The sequence below is a fragment of the Ovis canadensis genome, chromosome 13 (genome assembly GCF_042477335.2).
Source record: "Ovis canadensis isolate MfBH-ARS-UI-01 breed Bighorn chromosome 13, ARS-UI_OviCan_v2, whole genome shotgun sequence".
Classification (NCBI taxonomy): Eukaryota; Metazoa; Chordata; class Mammalia; order Artiodactyla; family Bovidae; genus Ovis; species Ovis canadensis.
The window spans coordinates 17951157-17976352 of NC_091257.1; the positions used below are offsets into that span (position 1 = coordinate 17951157).

Sequence of the window (25196 nt, forward strand, 5' to 3'; positions counted from 1 at the left end):
TATGACCCAGCAATCCCACTGCTGGGCATACACACCGAGGAAACCAGAATTGAAAGAGACACATGTACCCCAATGTTCATTGCAGCACTGTTTATAATAGCCAGGACATGGAAACAACCTAGATGTCCATCAGCAGATGAATGGATAAGAAAGCTGTGGTACATATACACAATGGAGTATTACTCAGCCATTAAAAAGAATTCATTTGAATCAGTTCTGATGAGATGGATGAAACTGGAGCCGATTATACAGAGTGAAGTAAGCCAGAAAGAAAAACACCAATACAGTATACTAACACATATATATGGAATTTAGGAAGATGGCAATGACGACCCTGTATGCAAGACAGGGAAAGAGACACAGATGTGTATAACGGACTTTTGGACTCAGAGGGAGAGGGAGAGGGTGGGATGATTTGGGAGAATGACATTCTAACATGTATACTATCATGTGAATTGAATCGCCAGTCTATGTCTGACGCAGGATGCAGCATGCTTGGGGCTGGTGCATGGGGATGACCCAGAAAGTTGTTAGGGGGTGGGAGGTGGGAGGGGGGTTCATGTTTGGGAATGCATGTAAGAATTAAAGATTTTAAAATTTAAAAAATAAAAAACTAAAATTAAAAAAAAAAAAAGAAAAAGAATTATTCAGCCCAAAACATCATTAATGCTACTGTGACAAAACCTGTTTCAGATAACGGTAAAGCTGAAAGAAAATGAAGAGGTACCTAAGGTGTGTCTAACAAAAAAACCAACAGGAAAAAGACAGATGTGGAAGACATTTCACAGAAAAGAAACACAAATGGAGAACGAAATATGAGAAAACTGGAACCTCTTTAGTAAACAGGGAATTCAAATCATGGTAAGACACCACTTCACACTCAACTGAGTGGCAAAAATTAAGATCTTGAGAACACACAGCGTGGGGAGACTGGGTCTCTGCAGGAATTCTCACTTTTCTGTTGTTCTGGTCAGGAGTGGAAATTGCTACTGTCTCTTTGGAAAAGAGTTTATCATCATGCTGTAAAGTTGAACAAGTGCATATTTAAGGTGAACACTCATACCAGTTTGTCCGAGACTGTCCTAGTTTTAATGCTGGAAATCCTGTATCTTAGGAAATTCTGAAGTTCCGAGTAAACTGGAATGATTGGCCACCTGTATATCCTAGCAATCTGTTCCTATGTATGTAACCCTAAACAACTCTTGCACAAGCACCAGGAGATATATAAAAAATAATTATAATATCATTTTCATAACAGCAGAAAATAGACACAATGGTAGAGTCTATCTACAAGAGAATAAATGGTGCGAGATTCAGGCAATGTAATATTTTCTAGCTGTGAAAATGAACTACAGTTACATGTAACAATATGGATGAATCTTAGAAACAGCCATTCGATAAAATGAGTAAACCTGTTGACTCTGAGTATGAGATAATTACAAAACTCAAAAGGAAGCAAAAAACAGGGCTTCCCAGGTGGCTCAGTGATAAAGAACTTGCCTGCTGATGCAGGAGACATGGTTCGACCCTGGTTTGGGAAGACTCCTCATGTTGCGGAGGAACTAAACCCATGCACCACAACAAATGAGCCTGTGCTCTGGAGCCTGGGAATTGCAAGTGCTGAGCCCACAGCCCACATCTGCTGAAGCCTGCCATGCCCTAGAGCCCAGGCTCCACAACAAAATAAGATACCACAATGAGAAGCCACGTACTGCAGCCACAGAGGAGCCCCCACTCATGGTAACTAGAGTAAAGCTCGAGCAGCAATGAAGACCCAGCATCACCAAAGACAGATGAATACTTTTTTCAAAAAAAGGAAACAATAATCAAATATTTCATAAAGATATATTCATGTTTGGCCCAATTTCTTTTTAAGCAAGAACATGGTAAATGATAGACAAATTTAAGATAGTATCTCTGGAGGGGAGGGGAAAGGAGGAAATGGAATGGAAGGCTCCCTTCTTCCCAAAGAGATATTAATTAAACTAATCAATTATTACATCCCCAGAAAGTGTTCACTGGATTTTGTATCTTTGCTGTAAACTTTAATGGTGTTATTTATTTCTTTTTTGGCTATGCTATTTTCTGTTTATTTTATCTCTTTTTGTTTTTTTAAAACCCTTCTTTATCTCACTTCTTAGAAATAGATTGGGAAAGAATGAATGTAATACAGTCTCCGAGCCAACAAGAGTGGGTGGGTGTTTTGGCCTGGCTTGCCATTCATGGATCTTGCCAGCAAGTATTTCCAGTCAAGTTCTCATTCTGCTTCCAAGGAGCTGGGGATCCCAATGTCAGCCTGTTAAGTCTCACGCTAGATTTGGCTGTACCTGGTCACTTGGGAAGCACCAAACTTAAAACACAGGCCCCAGAGAGCAGTAAAAGCTCAGGAAAACTGCAGAATAGGGCTGCTGTTTAATTTACACAGTTTAGTCTCAGAGTGAAGAAATCCATGAACGGAAAGTTACCATTTCACACGCACATCCCAGTGGAAACACACAGGCACAGATCTCCCTATAAATATGTTATACTTGAAACTTGACCTTGGAGGGTCCAGAGCCTCGGAAGTTTGAGTTTGGGACCATAATCCAAAAATTCTTTGTTCCTACAAAGTGTGCTTAGCACACTTACCGAAGTTGTACCACAGAAAGAGAATCTATCACATTAGTCTGCATCATTGCATTACCTCCCTGAAACCACAAACACCGTCACACACTGAAAATTTCTTACATTTAGGCCCACTCCAAACCTCACCTTTTTCTCCAAGCCCCCATCACGGTATTTTCTTCCTTCTTTCCTCCCTCCCTCTCTCTTTCTCTTTGAAATAAACACAAATACTATTATTCTGCCTGCAAGTTAACTTTTGTCTTCCTGAATTCTGGTACTATTTTTTGTGTTTCTAGTCTTTAATCTTGATCCCTTTCATGCACGATGCTCAGCCCTTTCCTTCCCTGCACCCCTGATGCCTTCACTTCCAAATCATCTGACAGCATTATGGGACACTTTTTGTGTATGTCTCTGAACGCATTCTATTATCCTTGCCTTAAACATGCTTCTTCTTTATTTTTTCTGAGGCACAACTACTCACCTTTTATGATTTTAAAAAATTATTTTATTTTTATTTTTGGCTGAACAACATGTGGGAGCCCAGTTCCCCACCCAGGGATCAAGGCCCCTGCATTGGAAATGTGGAGTCTTAACCACTGGACCACCAGGGAAGCCCCACCTTGTACATTTTAATCAAGATGTTTCTTTTCTTGGTAAATTGCAATCTCCCTCTGTCTAGTCAAAGCTATGGTTTTTCCAGTGGTCATGTATGGATGTGAGAGTTGGACTGTGAAGAAAGCTGAATGCTGAAGAATTGATGCTTTTGAACTGTGGTGTTGGAGAAGACTCTTGAGAATCCCTTGAACTGCAAGGAGATTCAACCAGTCCATTCTAAAGGAGATCGACCCTGGGTGTTCATTGGAAGGACTGATGTTAAAGCTGAAACTCCAGTACTCTGGCCACCTCATGCGAAGAGTTGACTCACTGGAAAAGACTCTGATGCTGGGAGGGATTGGGGGCAGGAGGAGAAGGGAACGACAGAGGATGAGATGGGTGGATGGTGTCACCGACTCGATGGATGTGACTTTGAATGAACTCTGGGAGTTGGTGATGGACAGGGAGGCCTGGCGTGCTGCAGTTCATGGGGTCGCAAAGAGTCAGACATGACTGAGCGACTGAACTGAACTGAACTGAACTTCCTGCATATGTCTTTGAAGCTCTTACCAAAATTCCTCAAGTTTGGACTGTTTCCACAGCCCTCAAATTTGGACTGGCTGTGTGACTTGCTTTGGCCTATAAAGCAGAGGTGACATCTGAACCTAGGCCTCAAAAAAACCATTCACTCTCTTAAACTTTCCTCAGCCTATGAGGGTGGGCCTGGACTAGTCTGCTGGAGAGCTGAGTTTCCCAATCAGTTACCAGATACGCACCTCAGACTGTCTGAAAGGCACCTGAAGCACCTCAGACTATCGAAACCCCAGTCCACCTGTCAGCTGATTGCAGATAAACCAATAAACCAAGCCCAGGTCAGAACTCAGGTCACACAGTCTTATGAGCAATAATACATGCTTATTGTTTCAAGCTACTCAGTTGTAGGCTTATTTGTTATGCAGCAACAATGGATGCTCTTTCCTGATCTGATTTAATAGCTGCAACATACTTCTACCATAGCCCCTTATATCACTACATAGCTTCTTGTGTTTCTCTTCCACAAATGTTCAAGCTATTTAAAAACAGGGCAAATTTTTATTTTGCACCACAAAACCTAACAACACCTGCCAATAAATGACAGTCAGAAAAATATCAATGATAATTAGTTAATTAAGGATTATAATGATGGCCAAAGGATGGCTTTGGAGGTAGAGAAACCAGAATTTAAATTGTAATTCAGATTTCTATATGTGTTACTCCACAGATTTTGGCTAACCTCAGACAACTTTATCTGCCCATGTATAAACTGAAACTAGAATTAAATATATGCCACAGGATTGTGGTTATAAGGTATATATTCCCTTTGCCTCCAACCTGGGGCAGAGCATTATTGTTGTTCACTTGCTCAGTCATGTCTAACTCTTTGTGACCCCATGGACTGCAGCATACCAGGCTTCCCTGTCCTTCACTATCTTCTAGAGTTTACTCAAACTCAGGTCCATTGAGTTGGTGATGCCATCCAACCATCTCATCCTCTGTAGCCCCTTCTCTTCCTGCCCTCAATCCTTCCCAGCATCAGGGTCTCATCCAATGAGTCGGCACTTGGCATCAGGTGGCCAAAGTATTGGAGCTTCAGCTTCAGCATCAGTGCTTCCAGTGAATATTCAGGGTTGATTCCCCTTAGGATTGATCTCATTGCTGTCCAAGGGACTCTCAAGAATCTTCAGCAGCACAGTTCAAAAGCATCAGTTTTTCAGTGCTCAGTCCAACGCTCAAAATCATACATGACTACTGGAAAAATCATAGGTTTAACAATATGGACTTTCATTAGCAAAGTGATGTCTGTGCTTTTTAATACGCTGTCTAGGTTTGTCATAGCTTTTCTTCCAAGGAGCAAGTGTCTTTTAATTTCGTGGCTACAGTCACTATCTGCAGTGATTTTAGAGCCCAAGAAAATAAATCTGTCACCGTTTCCACTTTTTCCTCATCTATGTGCCATGAAGTGATGGGACTGGATGCCATCATCTTAGTTTGGCATAGGACTGGGTGAGTGGTCAACAAATGAGAATAAAAGCATAAAATGTAAGTAAAGGACTTTCCTGGTGGTCCAGTGGTTAAGACTCTGCCTGCCAACGCAGGGGACACAGGTTTGATCTCTAGTATTGTAAGATTCCACATTATGTGGGGCAACTAAGTCCATGCATCACAACTGCTGAGCCCACATGCCTCAACCCTGTGCTGGGCAATAAGAGAAGCCACCATAATGAGAAGTCCATGATGAAGAGCAGCTCCAGCTCACTACAACTAGAGAAAGTGTGCATGAAGGAATGAAGACCTAGAACAGCCAAATCAATTTTTTAAATGTATGAAAAATAATAAAAAATTAAAATGTACAAAAAGCATTTAGTATAACACACAGCTTAGTGATACTCAAAAAATATAATTAATTAATATGACCTAAAAAGTTATGACCAACCTAGATAGCATATTCAAAAGCAGAGACATTACTTTGCTGACTAAGGTCCGTCTAGTTAAGGCTATGGTTTTTCCTGTGGTCGTGTATGGATGTGAGAGTTGGACTGTGAAGAAGGCTGAGCACCGAAGACTTGATGCTTTTGAACTGTGGTGTTGGAAAAGACTCTTGAGAGTCCCTTGGACTGCAAGAAGATCCAGCCAGTCCATTCTGAAGGAGATCAGCCCTGGGATTTCTTTGGAAGGAATGATGCTAAAGCTGAAACTTCAGTACTTTGGCCACCTCATGCGAAGAGTTGACTCATTGGAAAAGACTCAGATGCTGGGAGGGATTGGGGGCAGGAGAAAAAGGGGACAATAGAGGATGAGATGGCTGGATGGCATCACTGACTCGATGGACACGAGTCTGAGTGAACTCCGGGAGTTGGTGATGGACAGGGAGGCCTGGTGTGCTGCGATTGGGGTCGCAAAGAGTTGGACACGACTGAGCGACTGAAGTGATAGTCTATTAATGTGATCATGATCATCATCATTGCTGTCACTTCTTACAGGAGAACTTCAGGTGCTCCATCCATAATTCCGTGGCATCATCACCTCTGTACATGCTGACCTGATGGTACCCTCCAATGGCAAACACCTGGGACTCTCTCACTCCTATATGTAATGCACCTCACTCCCACCCAGAGGAGCAGCCCTCAACCAAGGCAGATGGGAGAATGTGGCTATGTCCCCAAATTTCCCTTCCCTTGGTTATGATAAATCCAAGGTATGTTTTCTACTCTATCTAGAATTGCCAAATGAGGCTGTGTACCTTGTCACAGCAGTGATAAAATACATTTCCTCTCTTCTCTTCCCTATCTCATATCCCTACTCTTCGACAAAGATATATACTAGCATCATCCCCACAGATACACCAGTAGCTCTAGAATCACCATCTGACTCTAGGGAAATCAACCTAAAATAATACTACTCTTAGGTTTATTTTACCCTTATTGCTTCAGAATCTAATTACTTCTCCCAGTAATTCTGACTTCCATTTAAGGCCTAGCCTTTTAATGATCTCTCCAGCTAATCAAAGAGTTGTATCCAGCCCACTGATGACAAAACCAAGCACAGGATGTGGTGTGCCATCTTTTGTCTTCTTGGATGCTTTCATCATGGCTCAATTCTCTGAGTATATGAGGACAAAGTGAAATTGTCATTGATCTTGGGTAGCTCTGTGCTCCTCCTGACGGGCATCTAAAACCCTGGCATTGACTCTTGGCCAAGACAGAGGTGAAGCATACTAGCTTAGTGATTTATACTATGATGTTAAGAGTAGTATCCTAGGTATCCTGGACCAGCTTGTCTATGCTATTCACTAAAATGTATGAACATGAAAGTGAGTCACTCAGTCACATTCGACTCTTTGCAACTCCACAGACTATGTAGTCCATGGAATTCTCCGGGCCAGAAAACTGGAGTGGGTAGCCTTTCGCTTCTCCAGGGGATATTCCCAACCCAGAGACGGAACCTGGGATCAACCCAGAGATCAACTCGCATTGCAGGTGGATTCTTTACCAGCTGAGCCTCAAGGGAAGCCCAGGAATACTGGGGTGCATAGCTTATCCGTTCTCCAGCAGATCTTCCTGACCCAGGAATCAAACCAGGGTCTCCTGCATTGCAGGTGGATTCATTACCAACTGAGCTATCAGGGAAAGACAAAAATATATGGATTGATGGTTTGCACTTGTTTATCTGTTTGCAAAGCTGCTTTTGTGGAATATAAAATACCCCTCATAAGTTTGAGCTTTGGCTCCTTTGAGACTCATGTATTTTGGTGGTTCATGATCAGAAGACAAAGTATATCCTGTATGGTGGAATGGGGACTATACCTGGAAGTCTCAGTCCTCTGAGCTTGCTGGACCCTATCCTGTGGCTTTATGTGTGTACTCAGAGGCATCTTTACAATTATCTGACACTATATAACTATATAGTTATACTATATATTATATATAGTATAGTATACCATATATAACACTATATATAACTATATCTGACATTATATAACTGCTGCACTGAGGCTCTCTTATGACAACTGAAGCCTTTTGACAGTGGTCTGGTATGGAGGAAGGAATGGACTATAGCAAGCAAAGTTAGAACCATTTCAGAAAGATATGACTCTTAGAAAGCAGAGCCCAGTATTTTGCTGAGTTTTTTTATTCAGCTGAGTTTTCATGAAAACCCCTCCTAACACAGACTTGAGGTTGGTCCGTGCTCCAACAGTGGCTGTGGGCTTCTTGAAATCTTGGACCCCCTGCCAAGGTCACTGCATAATTCTCTGTCCTCCCTCCACCACCTGTGAGTTCTGCCCAATGGGTACATACTCCAATATAGAAGCCCTGTCTTTGGAGAGTATCAGTTTCTCTGGTAAGCATTGGTTGAATCCACATACTGCTATCTTTTTTTTTTAAATTGAAGTATAGTTAATTTACAACATTTCAGGTATAAAGCAAAATGATTTAGTTATACACACATACATATATATGCATATGTGAGTGTGAAAGTGTTAGTCACTCAGTTGTATCCAGCTCTTTGTGACCCCATGGACTGTAGCTTGCCAGGCTCCTTTACTCTCTGAGCCACCAGGAAATTGCATATGTACATATTTTGAAGGTACATATGTATATATTCTTTTTCAAATTCTTTCCCACTATAGGTTATTACAAAATAGTGAATACAGTTTCCTGTGCTATATAGTAGGTCTCATTGTTTACCTACTTTATATATAGTATTTTTTCTGTTAATCTCAAGGTCCTAATTTATCCCTCTCTTTCTCTCTTCTTGCTTTGTTAATCAATTAAGTTTGTTTTCTGTCTGAGTTCGATTCTGTATTGTAAAATAGTTCACTTTTATCATATTTTTACATTCCATATATAAGTGATATCATATGATATCTCCTGTCTGAGTTACTTTTTATGGATAACTAATATTCTACTCTATATATGTACTACATATATAGTTCTCTGTGCTATACAGCAGGACCTTGCGGTTTATCCCTTCTACTTATAATAGCTTATATCTGACACCTCCAACCTCCCACCCTGTCCCTCCCCCTTGGCAATCACCAGTCTGTTCTCTATCTCTGTGATTCTGTTTCTGTTTCATAGATAGATCCATTTGTCTCATATTTTAGATTCCACATATAAGTGATATCATATGATATTTGCCTTTCTCTTTCTGACTTACTTCACTTAGTATGATAATCTCTAGGGCCATCCATGTTGTTGTAAATGGTATCATTTCATTCTTTTTTAGGGCTGAATAATATACCATTGATAATACATATATATAAATGATATAGTCCATTCATATATATATATGATATTTATCAATCAATGATATTCTACTATATATATGTATATATATGATATTGAATGATAAGAGCTATTCATATATGTTGGAAACAATTCCTTACATATTCCCATCTTTTTAAAACATCAATTTTAAGTAGTATTTTAATTTTCTCTTTAATGCTCCACCTAGGAATAATCCATAGGAAAGTTTTAGTCTTTAAGTTATGCTTCACTAAGCTAAGCCATTGGTCCTTTAAAAAACTCATTTCTTATCCAGAAAGGTACCCTTAATATGGACTATCTCTCTGTGACCCAAGTAACACTGTTCTCAGAAGTTAGGAACCATACAGGAATGAAGGGAGTTGTTATAAAAGCATCTGGAAGGCTTAAGCCTCCAAGTGTTGCCTTGAACATGAGATTTCACAGCAGAATTTTATGCCTTCTCACAATGTGACATCAACCTCCTCTAAATTTCAGAAGCCACAAATAAATACATCATAGACTGAAACAGCAAAATAAATTACCATTTATGTTATAGTAACCACCATAAACCAGCAAAATAACCACCATTATATACCAATGGTTATAAATCACCACTCTCAAGGGACTGTTGAGAGTCCCTTGGACAGCAAGGAGATCAAACCAGTCCATCTGAAAGGAAATCAGTCCTGAATAGTCATTGGAAGGATTGATGCTGAAGCTGAAACTCCATTACTTTGGTCACCTGATGCGAAGAGCTGACTCATTAGAAAAGACCCTGATGCTGGGAAAGATTGAAGGCAGGAGGAGAAGGGAGCGACAGAGGATGAGATGGTTGGATGGCATCACTGACTCAATGGACATGAGTTTGAGCAAGCTCTGGGAGCTGATGATGGACAGGGAGGCCTGGCGTGCTGCAGTCCATGAGGTGGCCAAGAGTCAAACATGACTGAGTGACTGAACTGAGCTGAACCGACTGTACATTAAAACTCAAATAGCAGCATACCTTACATATGACAATTAGAATTATGTTTGGGAATTCATAAAGGACATTGGTGATCATCTAGTTTAAATCGGTGGAAGGACATCCAAAGCCTATTTTAAATCCATCTCTCCTTAGTGCCAGGTCTCTAGGCCAACTCATCATGCTCACTGGCCTAGGGGACAGCATCCTATTTTCCACAATGACTGAGCCCTACCCCTACCTAAATAACAGTCTTTTACAAATATAACATAAACTCACTTCTTTACTATTAACCCTCCACAGGCTTCTGTCTTTGTTGGACTGAAGTCAAGCCAATTGTCCATGTCTAAAGACTCTGCAACTTCCTCTCTATATCATGCTTCTCCAAATACCCTCTTGAACATCTGGCTTCTGGTTCATAGCACAGGTAAGATCCTATCTTCAAGCTTTTACCCTGTGGGCTCTTTTCCATCACTCAGAATTCTCTGAGTGGTCTTCTCTTTATACTGAAACAGAAGTTGCCCTTTATTTATTCTTTACCTCATTAACCTGTTTATCATGTTCATAAACATTATAAATGGCTGCCAGCCTCTTTTGCATTTATTGACAATAACTCCTTGGTATCTGGGGACAATTGGTTTTAGGACCCTTGTGGATACCAAAACCCATGGCTGCTCAAGTCTCTTGCATAAAATAACATAGGAAAGTCAGCCCTCTGTATTCATGGATTCCCCATCCAAGGGTTTAACAAGGATGCTGAACGTGAGGATAGGGAGGTCCAACTCTACTTATTTACCTCCTCCCACTAGAATGTCAGCTCTTTCAAAGCTGTCACCTTGCCTTTTTTGTGTACTATCATATCCCTAAGCACCTAGAACAACGTGCAGACATGTAGAAGCCACTCAGTAAATATATACTGAATAAAAAGGGTACATTTTTGTTTTCTTACCACTGCACGATTTAAAATTTAAAATGAAAAAAAAAAACATAACATAATTTATTACCCTACCTTTTTGATGATGGCTGTGGATGAATCAGACTCCAGAGGAGTGTGGCTATTTCTGTTCTGCAACTTTTTGTTGGTGCTCTTCACTGCTCTTCATTTTTCTTCAGTGTTCATTTTGGCAAGAGGTGGGAACATTTTGCCATAGTGTATTTCTGCAACAACATGGTACCGACATGAGTCAGAACCCCACCAACATTACTCTTTGTTTAAAAATAAACATAAAACCTCATTTACTTCATACTCTCCTCCATGCTGTACATCCCCTGTTTACTGTTTCAACACTTTTCCTCAGTATGCAGCTACAGACCTGCATGTTACTACCTGGACACCCCTAGGCAATGTTCCCTTAGCACTGCCTGCATCAGTCACAGCACTTCCTCTAATCATTCCACTGTGAGTCCATCTCTCCCACTGATGGTGAGCCCCCTCTGGGGACAGGCACTACACCTTTGGCCCATGAATCCTTAGTCTCACTCACTCTCTAGTAAGTATACAAGTTGAATACAGCTGATTCTCATTATTTGTAGTAGTTATGTTCTATAGAGTTGTCTGTGATACTGAATGAGTGATGCTGAACCATTGGAGAGGAAATACAGCATTATGTTTACGTTCATCTTTGGCCTCAACACTTGTACCACTCACTCAATACACAACCTTGTATGGTTTTACGTTAATTTCCACATAAAGATGCCTTATTTAATTGTTGTTGTTCAGTTGCTCAGTCATGTCCGAGTCTTTGAGACTTAATGAACTGCAGCACCCCAGACTTCCCTGTTCTTCACTATCTTCCAGAGTTTGCTCAACTTATGTTCATTGAGTTTGTGATGCCATCCAACCATCTCATCCTCCGTTGCCCCCTTCTTTCCCTGCCTTCAATCTTTCCAGCATGAAGTTCTACTTCAATAAGTTGGCTTTTTGCATCAGGTGATCCAAGTATTGGAGCTTCAGCCTCAGTCCTTCCAGTGAATATTTGGGATTGATTTCCTTTAGGATTGACAGGTTTGATCTCCTTTGCAGTCAAAAGTACTCTCAGGAGTCTTCTCCAGCAGCACAGTTGGAAAGTAGCAATTCCTCAGCATTTAGCCTTCTTTACAGTTGAACACTCATATCCATACATCATGACTATTGGAAAAACCATAGCCTTGGCTATATAAACTTTTGTCAGCAAAGTGGTGTTTCTGCTTTTTAATACTCTCTCTAGGTTTGTCATAGCTTTTCTTCCAAGGAGCAAGAGTCTTGTTATTTCAAGGCTGCAGTCACTGTCTGCAATGATTTTGGAGCCCAAGACTATAAAGTCTGTCACTGATGCCATTATTATTCCACATATTTGCCATGAAGGGATGGGACTGGATACAATGATCTTAGTTTTCTGAATGTTGAGTTTTAAGTCAGATTTTTCACTCTCTTTCAACTTCATCAAGAGACTCTTTAGTTCCTCTTTGCTTTCTGCAATGAGAGTGGTGTCATCTGCATATTTGAGGTTGTTGTTTCTCCTGGCAATATTGATTACAGCTTGTGCTTCATCCAGCCCAGCATTTCACATGATGTACTCTGCATATAAGTTAAATAAGCAGGGTGACAATATTCATCCCTGATGTACTCCTTTTCCAATTCTGAACCAGTCTGTCGTTACATATCTGATTCTACCTGTTGCTTCTTGACCTGCATACAGGTTTCTGAAGAGGCAGGTAAGGTAGTCTGTTTTTTCCATTTCTTTAAGAATTTCCCACAGTTCGTTATGATCCACACAGTCAGAAGTTTCAGTGTAGTTAATGAAGCAGAAGTAGATGTTTTTCTGGAACCCTCTTGATTTTTTGATGATCCAATGGATATTAGCAATTTGATCTCTGGTTCCTCTCTAAGGATGTGAATTCTCAGTTCACATACCATTGAAGTCTAGCTTGGAGAATTTTGAGCATTACTTTGCTAGCATGTAAAATGAGTGCAATTGTCTGGTAGTTTGAACATTCCTTGGCATTGCCTTTCTTTGGGATTGGAATGAAAACTGACCTTTTCCAGTCCTGTGGCCACTGCTGAGCTTTCCAAATTTGCTGGCTTATTGAGTGCAGCACTTTTATACCATCATTTTTTAGGATCTGAAATAGCTCAGCTGGAACTCCATCACATCCACTAGCTTTGTTCGTAATGATGCTTCCTAAAGTCCACTTGACTTTGCACTCCAGGATGTCTGGTTCTAGGTGGGTGTTCACACCATCGTGGTTATCTGGGTCATTAAGATCTTTTCTATATAGTTCTTCTGTGTATTCTTGCCACCTCTTCTCAGTATCTTCTGCTTCTGTTAGGTCCATACAATTTCTGTCCTTTATTGTGCCCATCTTTGCATGGAATGTTCCCTTGGTATCTCTAATTTTCCTGAAGAGATCTCTAGTCTCTCCCAATCTATTGTCTTCCTCTATTCTTTGCACTCATCACTTAGGAAGGCTTTCTTATCTCTCCTTGCTATTCTTTGGAACTCTGCATTCAGATGGATATGGCTTTTCTTTTTTCTTGCCTTTGACTTCTCTTTTCTCAGCTATTTCCTCCTCAGACAACCATTTTGCCTTTTTGCATTTCTTTTCTTGGAGATGTTTTGATCACTGCCTCCTGTACGATGTCACATGCCTCCATCCATAATTCTCTAGGCACTGTCTATCAAATCTAATCCCTTGAATTTATTTATCACTTCCATTGTCTAATGATAAAGGATTTGGTTTAGGTCATACCTGAATGGCCTAGTGGTTTTCCATACTTTCTTCAGTTGAAGTTTGAATTTTGTAATAAGGAGTTCGTGATCTGAGCCACAGTCAGCTTCCAGTCTTGTTTTTGCTGACTGTATAGAACTATTCCATCTTCAGCCGCAGAGAAGATAATCTGATTTCAGTATTGACCATCTGGTGTTGTCCATGAATAGAGTCATCTTTTGTGTTGTTGCAAGAGGGTGAATGCTATGACCAGTGTGTTCTCTTGGCAAAACTCTGTTAGCCGTTGCCCTGCTTCATTTTATACACCAAGGCCAAATTGCCTGTTACTCCAGGTATCTTTTGCTTTCCTAATTTTGCATTTCAGTCCCCTATAATGAAAAGGACGTCTTTTGTGTGTGTGTGTGTGTTAGTTCTAGAAGGTCTTGTAGGTATAGAAATCAAGACCTTGTAGACCTACAAGACCTTATTTAATATCTGTTTATTCACTGAAGGTCAACCCACAGCCAAGAGTACTGTAACTCATGCCTGAGCCAAGCTTATCCAAGACACACAGATACTCGATAAGGTGCATCACAGCCTCCCAGCATTTAGGAACACTAGACAACACTTCAGCACTATGCTCTGGTGGATGGCTGGTGTACATTTCCAACAGCAAAATCACCAAGAAAAAGCACAGAAATACAAAAATATAAGAAGGTGCCTTGAAAATATAAAATCCATCAATAATGAGGATTGGATGAATATACACTGGTGAATTATATGCAATGCCATTGAAATGAGCAAAAAATAAATACTACTGATAGCATATAAAGAGACTAATAAAGATTTCATATGCCTCATGAACAATTCAGGAACTGAAGGCTGTTATTCTTGCCTATTCTAATAAAAGGACAAATTTCAGATATCACCCAATTTCAGACAAGCCCAAAGAAAACTTCTTTGAAAATAATTATAGGTTGAGAGTCTACCTTATCGATTAGGCATAACCCAAAGTGCTCTCAAAAAGATGGCTCCATTTTTCTCCTGAGATTATAAGAAATACCTGCTGTTATTTCATTATGTGCATTAGTTAACTGTAGGTACACAATGTGATATTTCCAAAACATCTTTTTAATAACAATGCCAATACTTTGTGACATAAACAAAGATTTTTATACTTCCACTATCGACTTTCTAATGCACTTGAAGGATATTTAAAACTTCCTTAAGAATACAGATTTTATGTTTTAAGGCTGCTGCAAAATTTTTCCAATTAAGTTTTGTTCTCAAAATTTTAAACTGGTTAAATTTAACCCTGATTTAATTGTAGTTCATAGGAAGTAATTAGTAAAATCGCCATTGCAGAAGCATGCCCTATGTTTTAAACTACCATTCCTTCCATCAGTAGGATTTGCAGAAGATGATGTTTTGTGTAGAAACAAAAGGATGATTCTGAAAGCTCAGTTCCAATGTGTTCAAAGTCCGATAAAATATAGGTAGACACAGGTTTCTCTTAACGTCTTGTGAGACTCTCTTCATATATTTCAGAGTATCAGAAGATAAGTCATCTTGTCAGGAAATGCAATTTCAGGATTGATAAAACCATATGGGGAGAGAGACCAAGATGGCGGAGGAGTAGGTGGACGTGGAGTACAACTCCCTCCATGGATACATCAGGAATACACCTTCAGACACAGAAGTGCATGCAGAACACCAGCTGAGAGCAGACAGGAGCACCTGATCAGTGGGGAAGGATATATAGTACCATGCAAAACTTGGTAGGATGAAGGCACCAGGGGGAAAAATCAGGAGTGTTAGTAGGACTGGACTTCCCTTGGCGGGTGGTGGAACTGAAGCAGGGGTCTGATCCCCACACTGGGGCAACTGTCTACGTCAGAGGAGAAACATTTAAGGCTGAGAGTCAAACAGCTGATCTGTGACAGCTGAAATGGAATAAGAATGAGACAGTCCTTGCCACAGCCATACAAACCCTGGACAGGGATACAGGTCCCATGGAAGGTGCAGTGGCTGGGAGCTGGAGTTTGGGGATTGTGGTGAGGGCTGCTGTTGACTGTGGAGAGATGGATCGCGGGGATGTGAGGTAGGAGATTGTGGTGGGAAATGCCTGTGGAGGGAAGCTAGGCAGCCATGGAAGCAAGGCGATACTGCTGAGTCACACGTAGGGCGTGGAGCCATCACCATAGCCCCTCTCTCTCCCCACACACCAGCGTCAGGAGCTGAACAATAGAGAGGCTGGCCCATCAAATGCCTGATGCACTGAACTACAGAGTAGTATCCCATCCAGGGTTCTCCTTTAAGAGACTTATGCACCAAAATACAGAGTAGGACCCCATCCAGGGTGCCCCTTTAAGTGCCAGACATGCCAGATAACACAGAAGGACACCAGGCAAGGGAGCTCTCTAAGTGCCAGACTGGGCAGAGCTACAGAGAAAGACTGGCCAAAGAGGCCTTCTGATTGCGAGCTACAAGAGACTCAAAAAAAGACTCTGATAGGGCCACAACTCCTGCAACAGAGGCAGTCTGTGTCCTGCACACTTGGTGCTGCTAGGGTCCCCACAAGCCCAGCAGCTGCTCCACCTTCATGCTCAACCCTCACTGGGGCAGAGCTGCCACAGGTGAAAAAAGTCTTGCATCTATGCATGCAGGGTCGCTTCAGTCGTGTCCAACTCTTTGTGACCCTGTGGACTGTGGCCTACCAGGGTTCTCTGTCGAGGGGATTCTCCAGGCAACAGTAATGGAGTGTATTGCCCAATACTGGTTGCCATACCCTTCTAGAGCACTATTCCTCCTGCTGCCCTAGTTTCCGACTCCCCTGAGTACCTGTGACCCAAGCAGGTGCACCACCTGCACATCTGGCCCTCACTGGGGCAAACCCAAGTCCTCCAGGGAAGCCTCAGGAACAAACACAAGTGGACAACCCACATGCAGAAGTGGAAATAAAACCACAATTGAAACCAAGGGGGAAGAAGACCAAAACCTTCCCACCAGCTGCACAAGCTGCAGATTAAATCCACATGATCCACTAGGCAGATTCTTTGTCTATGGAATACATAAAAGCCACTGAGAGCTCCCACAAAAGAAAACACACTAGTTCTGATAGCTGTGGCCATTGGAGGCAAGACACACAGGACTAGGACCGAATTAGAATCTGAGCTGCCCGCACATCAGGTCCAGAGACCGGTACAGTGTTGGAGGGCATCCTAGGGAGGTGAGGTGGACTGTGACTCTCAGAGAGGGACTCTGACAGGAGAGACTCAAGAAAAACATTTATTATTCTTATGTTTTGACTTGTTTTGTAGATTCTTTTGGATTTTTTCTCTTTCTTTTCCCTTCCCTCCCTCCGTTGTAGTTACTGCTTTTCTTGGCACTATGAAATCTAACTAAGCTTATGAGCTTTTTTTTTTTTTTTTCCTCAAAGTCACATTGGTTTTATTGTTGTTATATATAGAGGTTGGCAAGCCTAATCTCTGCCTCTATGTTGGGCTTCTGCAGTTCTGCGGAGTTTTCCTTTTTTATTTTCTTTCTTCCCTTTTATCTTTCTCTTTTTAAATCTTTAATTTTTTAAATGTATTTTTCTACCTTTATTCCTTTGTTTGCTTTTCTTACTGTTCTTTTCCCCTTGCAGTTAATCTTGTATATAAATCTCCTTTATATACCTGTATTTAACTTTTCATATCTATTCTTTCTTTCTTTTCCTTCTTTCCTTTCCTCTCAACATATTTGTTAGTTTTGTTTTCATTGCTTTATTCCCCACCTGGCACATTGCTTTGGTTTTGTTTTCCAGTTTGTGCTTTAGTTACCTTTGTTCTTAACTGGTAGAGACAATTTTTGATTTCCTTTGTTTGCCAGGTCAATCTATTGTACTTTATTTTTGTTAGACTGTTTTGATTTTGCTTATGGATATATACATATATGTGTATAATACATTATTTTAATTATTATTTGCCTGATTTGGTAACTGCCATTTGTTTGGAGTTCATATATGATTTCTCATTTTTGGCTGTTTGTTTTAATCTCACTTAATGCCACAACAAACCACTTGTGGAATCTTTGTTTCTGACCAGAAATCAAGCCCTGAACCTTTGGAATGAGAGCACTGACTCCAAGAGTCTAGACTACCAGAGATCTAACCCTAGGGAATATCAAATAGTGAGAACTCACACAAAGGAAGCCACTTGAATACAAGACCCGGCATCACCCAACCACTAATAGCACCCTGTGAAGGATGACACATCTAAACAACAAACAAAAGAAAAATACAAACCCAATCATCAGCAGACAGGATTGCCACCTCCACCTTGTCCATTAGAGGAAAAACAAACCCAGCACAAATCTCACCCTGTAGGAAGCTTACACAAACCACTGGTCCAAACTTAGGAAGGCAGAAACCAAAAGGAAGAAAGAATTCAAACTTGAATTCTGGGAAAAGGAGACCTCAAACACAATAAGTTAAAAAAATAATGAAAAGGCACAGAAATACTGCACAAATGAAGGAACAAACTGGAAACACAGAAGTACAAATGAACGAAGAGGAAAGAGGAAAAGTACCTGAAAAAGAATTCAGACTAATGATAGTAAAGATGATCAAAAGCCTTGAAAACAAAATGGAGAAAATGCAAGAATCAATTTAAAAATATCTAGAAGAATTAAAGAATAAACACACAGAGACAAATAGCACAATTATTGAAATTAAAAATATTCTAGAAGGAATCAATAGTAGAGTATCTGAAGCAGAACAAATCAGTCAGCTGGAAGATAAAATGGTGGAAATAACTTCTGAAGAGCAGAATAAAGTAAAAAGAATGAAAAAAAAAAAAACAGGGTAGTCTCAGAGACCTCTGGGACAATATCAAATGCACCAACATTCAAATTATAGGGGTCCCAGAAGAACAGAAAAAGAAAGGGTATGAGAAAAATTTTGAAGAGATGATAATTGAAAATTCTCCCAACATGGAAAAGGAAATAGTCAAGTTCAAGAGGCAGAGTCCCATATAGGATAAACCCAGGGAGAAACACCCCAAGACACATACTAATCAAACTAAAAAAGACTAAACACAAAGGAAGAGTATTAAAAGCAGCAAGGGAAAAGCAACAGGAAACATACAAGGGAAACCCCATATGTTTAACAGCTGATCTTTCAGCAGAAATTCTGCAGGCCAGAAGAGAATGGCAGGATACATTTAAAGTACTGAAAAGGAAAAATCTACAAAAAAGATTACTGTACCCAGCAAGGATCTCATTCAAAATTGATGGAGAAATAAAAAGCTTTTGAGACAAGCAAAAGTTAAGAGAATTCAGTACCACCAAACCAGCTTTACAACACATGTTAAAGAGACTTATATAGTCAAGAAATACAAGAGAATAAAAAGATCTAAAAAAATCAACCCCAAACAGTTAATAAAATGGCAATAGGAACATATATGTCAATAATTACTTTAAATGTAAATGGACTTAAATGCTCCAACCAAAAGACACAGACTGGTTGAATGGATGCAACAACAAGACCCATAGATAGTCTGTCTACAATAAACCCACTTCAGACCTAAAGAGACATATAGACTGAAAGTGACAGGATGGAAAAATATATTCCATGCAAATGGCAAGCAAAAGAAAGCTGGAGTAGCAATCTTCATACCAGACAAAATAGACCTTAAAATAAAGAATACAAGAGACAAGGAAGGATGCTACATAATAATCAAGGAGTCAATCCAGGAGGAAGACATAACAATTGTAAATATCTATGCACCAAACACAGAAACACCTCACTACATAAGACAGACACTACAGACATAAAAGGAGAAATTGACAGTAACACAATAATAGTAGGAGACTTTAATGCCCCATTCATACCAATGGACTTCAGAGAAGGCAATGGCACCCCACTCCAGGACTCTTGCCTGGAAAATCCCATGGATGGAGGAGCCTGGTAGGCTGCAGTCCATGGGGTCATGAAGAGTCAGGCATGACTGAGTGACTTCACTTTCACTTTTCACTTTCATGCATTGGAAAAGGAAATGGCAACCCACTCTAATGTTCTTGCCTGGACAATCTCAGGGACGGGGGAGCCTGGGGGCTGTCATCTATGGAGTTGCACAGAGTTGGACACACTGAAGTGACTTAGAAGTAGCAGCATACCAATGGACAGATAATCAAAACAGAAAATTAATAAGGAAACACAAGTATTAAATGATACATTAGATGAAGTGGATCTCTCTAATATTTTCAGGATATTTCATCCAAATGCAGAAAAATACACCTTCTTCTCAAGTTCACATGGAACATTCTCCAGGAGAAACCACATCTTGGGTGGCAAATCAAACCTCAGTAAATTTAAGAAAATTGAAGTCATATCAAGCATTGTCTCTGACTACAACACTATGAGACTAGATATCAATTACAAGAAAAAAAAAACCAGTAACAAACACATGGAGATTAAACAACACATTTCTAAATAACCAACAGGTTGCTAAAGAAATCAAAAAGGAAATAAAAAAATATTCTAGAAACAAATGACAATGAAAACACAACAACTCAAAACCTGTGGGATACAGCAAAAACAGTCTTAAGAGAGAAGTTTAAAGGAATACAATTCTACCTCAAGAAACAAGAAAAACATCAAATAGATAACCTAACTTTACAGATAAAACAACTGGAAAAAGAAGAAGAAGAACAAAACCCCCCCTCAAAATTAGTAGAACAAAAGAAATCATGAATATCAGACAAGAAATAAATGAAAAAGAAATGAAAGAAACAACAGTAAAGATTAATAAATCTAGAATTGAGCTGCATAAGTTGCTTGTATATTTTTGAGATTAGTTGTTTGTCAGTTGCTTTATTTGCTATTATTTTCTCCCATCCAGAAGGCTGTCTTTTCACCTTGCTTATAGTTTCCTTTGTTGTGCAGAAGCTTTTAATTTTAATTAGATCCCATTTGTTTATTTTTGCTTTTATTTCCAGAATTCTGGGAGGTGGATCATAGAGGATCCTGCTGTGATTTATGTCTGAGAGTGTTTTGCCTATGTTCTCACAATGGAGTATTACTCAGCCGTTAAAAAGAATTCATTTGAATCAGTTCTGATGAGATGGATGAAACTGGAGCCGATTATACAGAGTGAAGTAAGCCAGAAAGAAAAACACCAATACAGTATACTAACACATATATATGGAATTTAGGAAGATGGCAATGACAACCCTGTATGCAAGACAGGGGAAGAGACACAGATGTGTATAACGGACTTTTGGACTCAGAGGGAGAGGGAGAGGGTGGGATGATTTGGGAGAATGACATTCTAACATGTATACTATCATGTGAATTGAATCGCCAGTCTATGTCTGACGCAGGATGCAGCATGCTTGGGGCTGGTGCATGGGGATGACCCAGAAAGTTGTTATGGGGAGGGAGGTGGGAGGGGGGGTTCATGTTTGGGAATGCATGTAAGAATTAAAGATTTTAAAATTTAAAAAATAAAAAACTAAAATTAAAAAAAAGATTAATAAATCTAAAAGCTGGTTCTTTGAAAGATAGAACGAACTGACAAATCTTTCACCTGACTCATCAAGAAAAAAAGAGAGAAGAATCAAATCAACAAAATCAGAAATGAAAAAGAAGAGGTTACAACAGACAGTGCAGAAATACAAAGGATTATAAGAGACTATTATGAACAACTATATGGTAATGAAATGGATAACCTGGAAGAAATGGACAGATTCTTAGAAAAGTTCAGTCTTCCAAGACTGAACTGAGAAGAAATAGAAATTATGAAGGAACCAATTACAAGCGCTGAAATGGGAGCTGTGATAAAAAGCTCCCAAAACACGAAAGCCCAGGATAAAATGGCTTCATAGGAGAATTCTATCAAACATTTATAGAAGAACTAGTGCCCATTCTTCTAAAACTCTTCAAAAAATTGAAGAGGAAGGAGCACTCCCAAACTCATTCTATGAGGCCACCATCACCCTAATACCAAAACCAGACAAAGACAACACAAAAAAAGAAAACTACAGGTCGATATCACTGATGAACATAGATGCAAAAATCCTCAACAAAATTTTAATAAATAGAATTCAGGAACACATCAAAAAGCTGTGATCAATAAACCCACTGTGATCAAGTTGGGTTTATTCCACAGGTGCAAGGATTCTTCAACATATGCAAATCAATCAACGTGACACACCACGTTAACAAACTGAAAGACAGAAACCCTATGATAATCTCATTAGATGCAGAAAAAGCCTTTGACAAAATTCAGCACACATTTATGATTAAAACTGGTCAGAAAATGGGCACAGAAGGAACCCACCTCAACAGAGTAAAGTCCATATATGATAAGCCTACAGTAAACATTATTCTCAAAGGTGAAAAACTGAAAGAATTCCCCTTAAGATCAGGAACAAGACAAGGGTGTCCACTCTCACCACTATTATTCAGCATAGTTCTGGAAGTACTAGCTATATCAATTGGGGAAGAAAAAGAAATAAAAGGAATCCAGATCAGAAAAGAAGTAAAGCTCTCACTGTTTGCAAATGACATGATACTGTACATAGAAAATCCTAAAGATAGAATCAGAAAATTACTAGAGCTAACTAGTGAATTCAGCAAAGTTGAGGATACAACATCAATACAGAGAAATCACTTGCATTTCTATATACTAACAATGAAAAATCAGAAAGAGAAATTAAGGAATCAATTCCATTTACCATTGCAACAAAAAGAATTAAATATCTAGGAATAAATTTACCTAAGGAGACAAAAGAAATGTATGCAGAAAATTATAAGACACTAATGAAAGAAATCAAAGACAAAAGAAACAAATGGAAATTTATTCCATGTTCCTGGGTAGGAAGAATCAATATTGTGAAAGTAACTGTACTACCAAATGCAATCTACAGATTCAGTGTGATCCCTATCAAATTGCCAATGGCAATTTTTCACAGAACTAGAACAAAAAATTTCACAATTTACATGGAAACACAAAAGACTCCATATAGTCAAAGCAGCCTTGAGAAAGAATGGACCTGGAGGAATCAACCTTCCTGACTTCAGATTATACTACAAAGCTACAGTCATCAAGACAGTATGATACTGGCACAAAAATAGAAATATAGACCAATGGAATAAGATAGAAAGCCCAGAAATAAACGCATCCACCTATGAGTACCTTATTTTTGACAAAGGAGGCAAGAATATATAATGGGGCAAAGGTAGCCTCTTCAATAAATGGTGCTGGCAAACCTGGACAGCTACATGTAAAAGAATGAAATTAGAATGCTTCCTAACACCATACACAAAGATAAACTCAAAATGGATTAAAGACCTAAATGTAAGACCAGAAACTGTAAAAATCTTAGAAGAAAACATAGGCAGAACACTCAATGACATAAATCCAAGCAAGATCCTCTATGACCCACCTCCTACAGTAACAGAAGTAAAAATAAAAGTAAACAAGTGGAACCTGATTAAACTTAAAAGCTTTTGCACAGCAAAGGAAACTATAAGCAAGGTTAAAAGAGAACTCTCAGAATAGGAGAAAATAATAACAAATGAAACTACTGACAAAGGATTAATTTCTAAAATATACAAGCAGCTCATACAACTCAGTGCCAGAAAAACAAACAACCCAATCAAAAAGTGGGAAAAAGAACTAACAGACATTTCTCTACAGATGGCTAACAAACACATGAAAAGATGCTCAACATTGCTCATTGTTAGAGAAATGCAAATCAAAACTATAATGAGATATGACCTCACACCAGTCAGAATGGCCTTCATCATAAAGTCTACAAACAGTAAATGCTGGAGAGGGTGTGAAGAAAAGGGAACCCTCTTGCACTGTTGGTGGGAATGTAAATTGATACAGCCACTATGGAAGATGGTAGGGAGATTCCTTGAAAAACTAGAAATAAAATCACCATATGACCCAGCAATCCCACTCCTAGGCATGAACTCTGAGGAAACCAAAATTGAAAAACACACATGTATCCCATGGTTCATTGCAGCACTATTTACAATAGCTAGAACATGGAAGCAACCTAGATGTCCATCGATAGATGAATGGATAAAGAAGTTGTGGTACATATACACAATGGAATATTCAGTTCAGTTCAGTTCAGTCGCTCAGTCGTGTCTGACTCTGCAACCCCATGAATCACAGCACACCAGGCCTCCCTGTCCATCACCAACTCCCCGAGTTCACTCAGATTCACGTCCATCGAGTCAGTGATGCCATCCAGCCATCTCATCCTCGGTCGTCCCCTTCTCCTCCTGCCCCCAATCCCTCCCAGCATCAGAGTCTTTTCCAATGAGTCAACTCTTCGCAAGAGGTGGCCAAAGTACTGGAGTTTCAGCTTTAGCATCATTCCTTCCAAAGAAATCCCAGGGCTGAGATCCTTCAGAATGGACTCAACCATAAAAAGGAACATGTTTGAATCAGTTCCAATGAAGTGGATGAACCTAGAATCTACTATACAGAGTGAAGTAAGTCAGAAAAAGAAAGATAAATATCATATTCTAACACATATATACAGAATCTAGAAAAATATTACTGAAGAATTTATTTATAGGGCAGCAATCAAAAATCAGACATAGAGAACAGACTTATGGACATGGGAAGAGGGGAGGAGAGGGTGAGATGTATGGAAAGAGTAACATGGAAACTTACATTACCACATGTAAAATAGATAGCCAAGGGGAATTTGCTGCATGGCTCAATAAACTCAAACAGGGGCTCTGTGTCAACTTAGAGGAGGGGTAGATGGGAGGGAGGTTCAAAAGGGAGGTGATATATATATACCTATGGCTGATTCTTGCTGAGGTTTGACAGAAAACAATAAAATTCTGTAAAGCAATTTTCCTTCAATTAATAAATTAAAACAGTTAAAACCCCCATATGGTTCTACTTCATATAATAAAATATTTTACAAAAGTAATACCTTGATGCAGGAAAATAAAATGAATTAAATGCATGTAACTTTATACTTTATTAGTACTAGTATATTACATTTTCCATATAATTAACCAATATTTTCCTTGGTTTAACTTGTAAAATTTATCATTATTTTTTATTTTCTATTTACTCTGCAAAAAACTAAATTAAAAAACAACCAGATTCCCTTAACTTACTTTATATGTGCCTATCTGTGCCTGTGTGCTAAGGCACTGTAGTCATGGACAACTCTTTGCAACCCTATGGACTGTAGCCTGCCAGGCTCTTCTGTTCATGCAATTCTCCAGGTCAGAATACTGGAGTGGGTAGCCTTTCCCTTCTCCAGGGGATCTTCCCAACCCAGGGATCAAACCCACATCTCCCTCATTGCAGGTGGATTCTTCATTAGCTGGGCCCTAAGGGAAGCCTAAGAATACCAGAGTGGGTAGCCTATCCCTTCTCCAGCAGATCTTCCCTGCCCAGGAATCAAACTGGGGTCTTCTGCATTGCAGGTGGATTATTTACCAACTGAGATATCAGGGAAGCCCCCTCCTGCCAATGGAGGAGATGTAAGAGACTTGGGTTGGATCCCTGAGTGAGGAAGATACCCTGGAGGAGGGC

At 39.7% G+C, this 25196-nt stretch overlaps 1 protein-coding gene across 1 annotated transcript in view; it reads right to left on the reverse strand.

Annotated features, from left to right (window-relative positions):
- Positions 1 to 25196, reverse strand: part of PAK5 (p21 (RAC1) activated kinase 5) — a 429702-nt gene that overhangs the window by 233916 nt on the left and 170590 nt on the right. The window contains exon 2 of the mRNA XM_069546391.1: positions 10955 to 11103. The gene's annotated coding sequence lies outside the window, so the exon portion shown is untranslated. The remainder of the gene's footprint in view (positions 1 to 10954; positions 11104 to 25196) is intronic.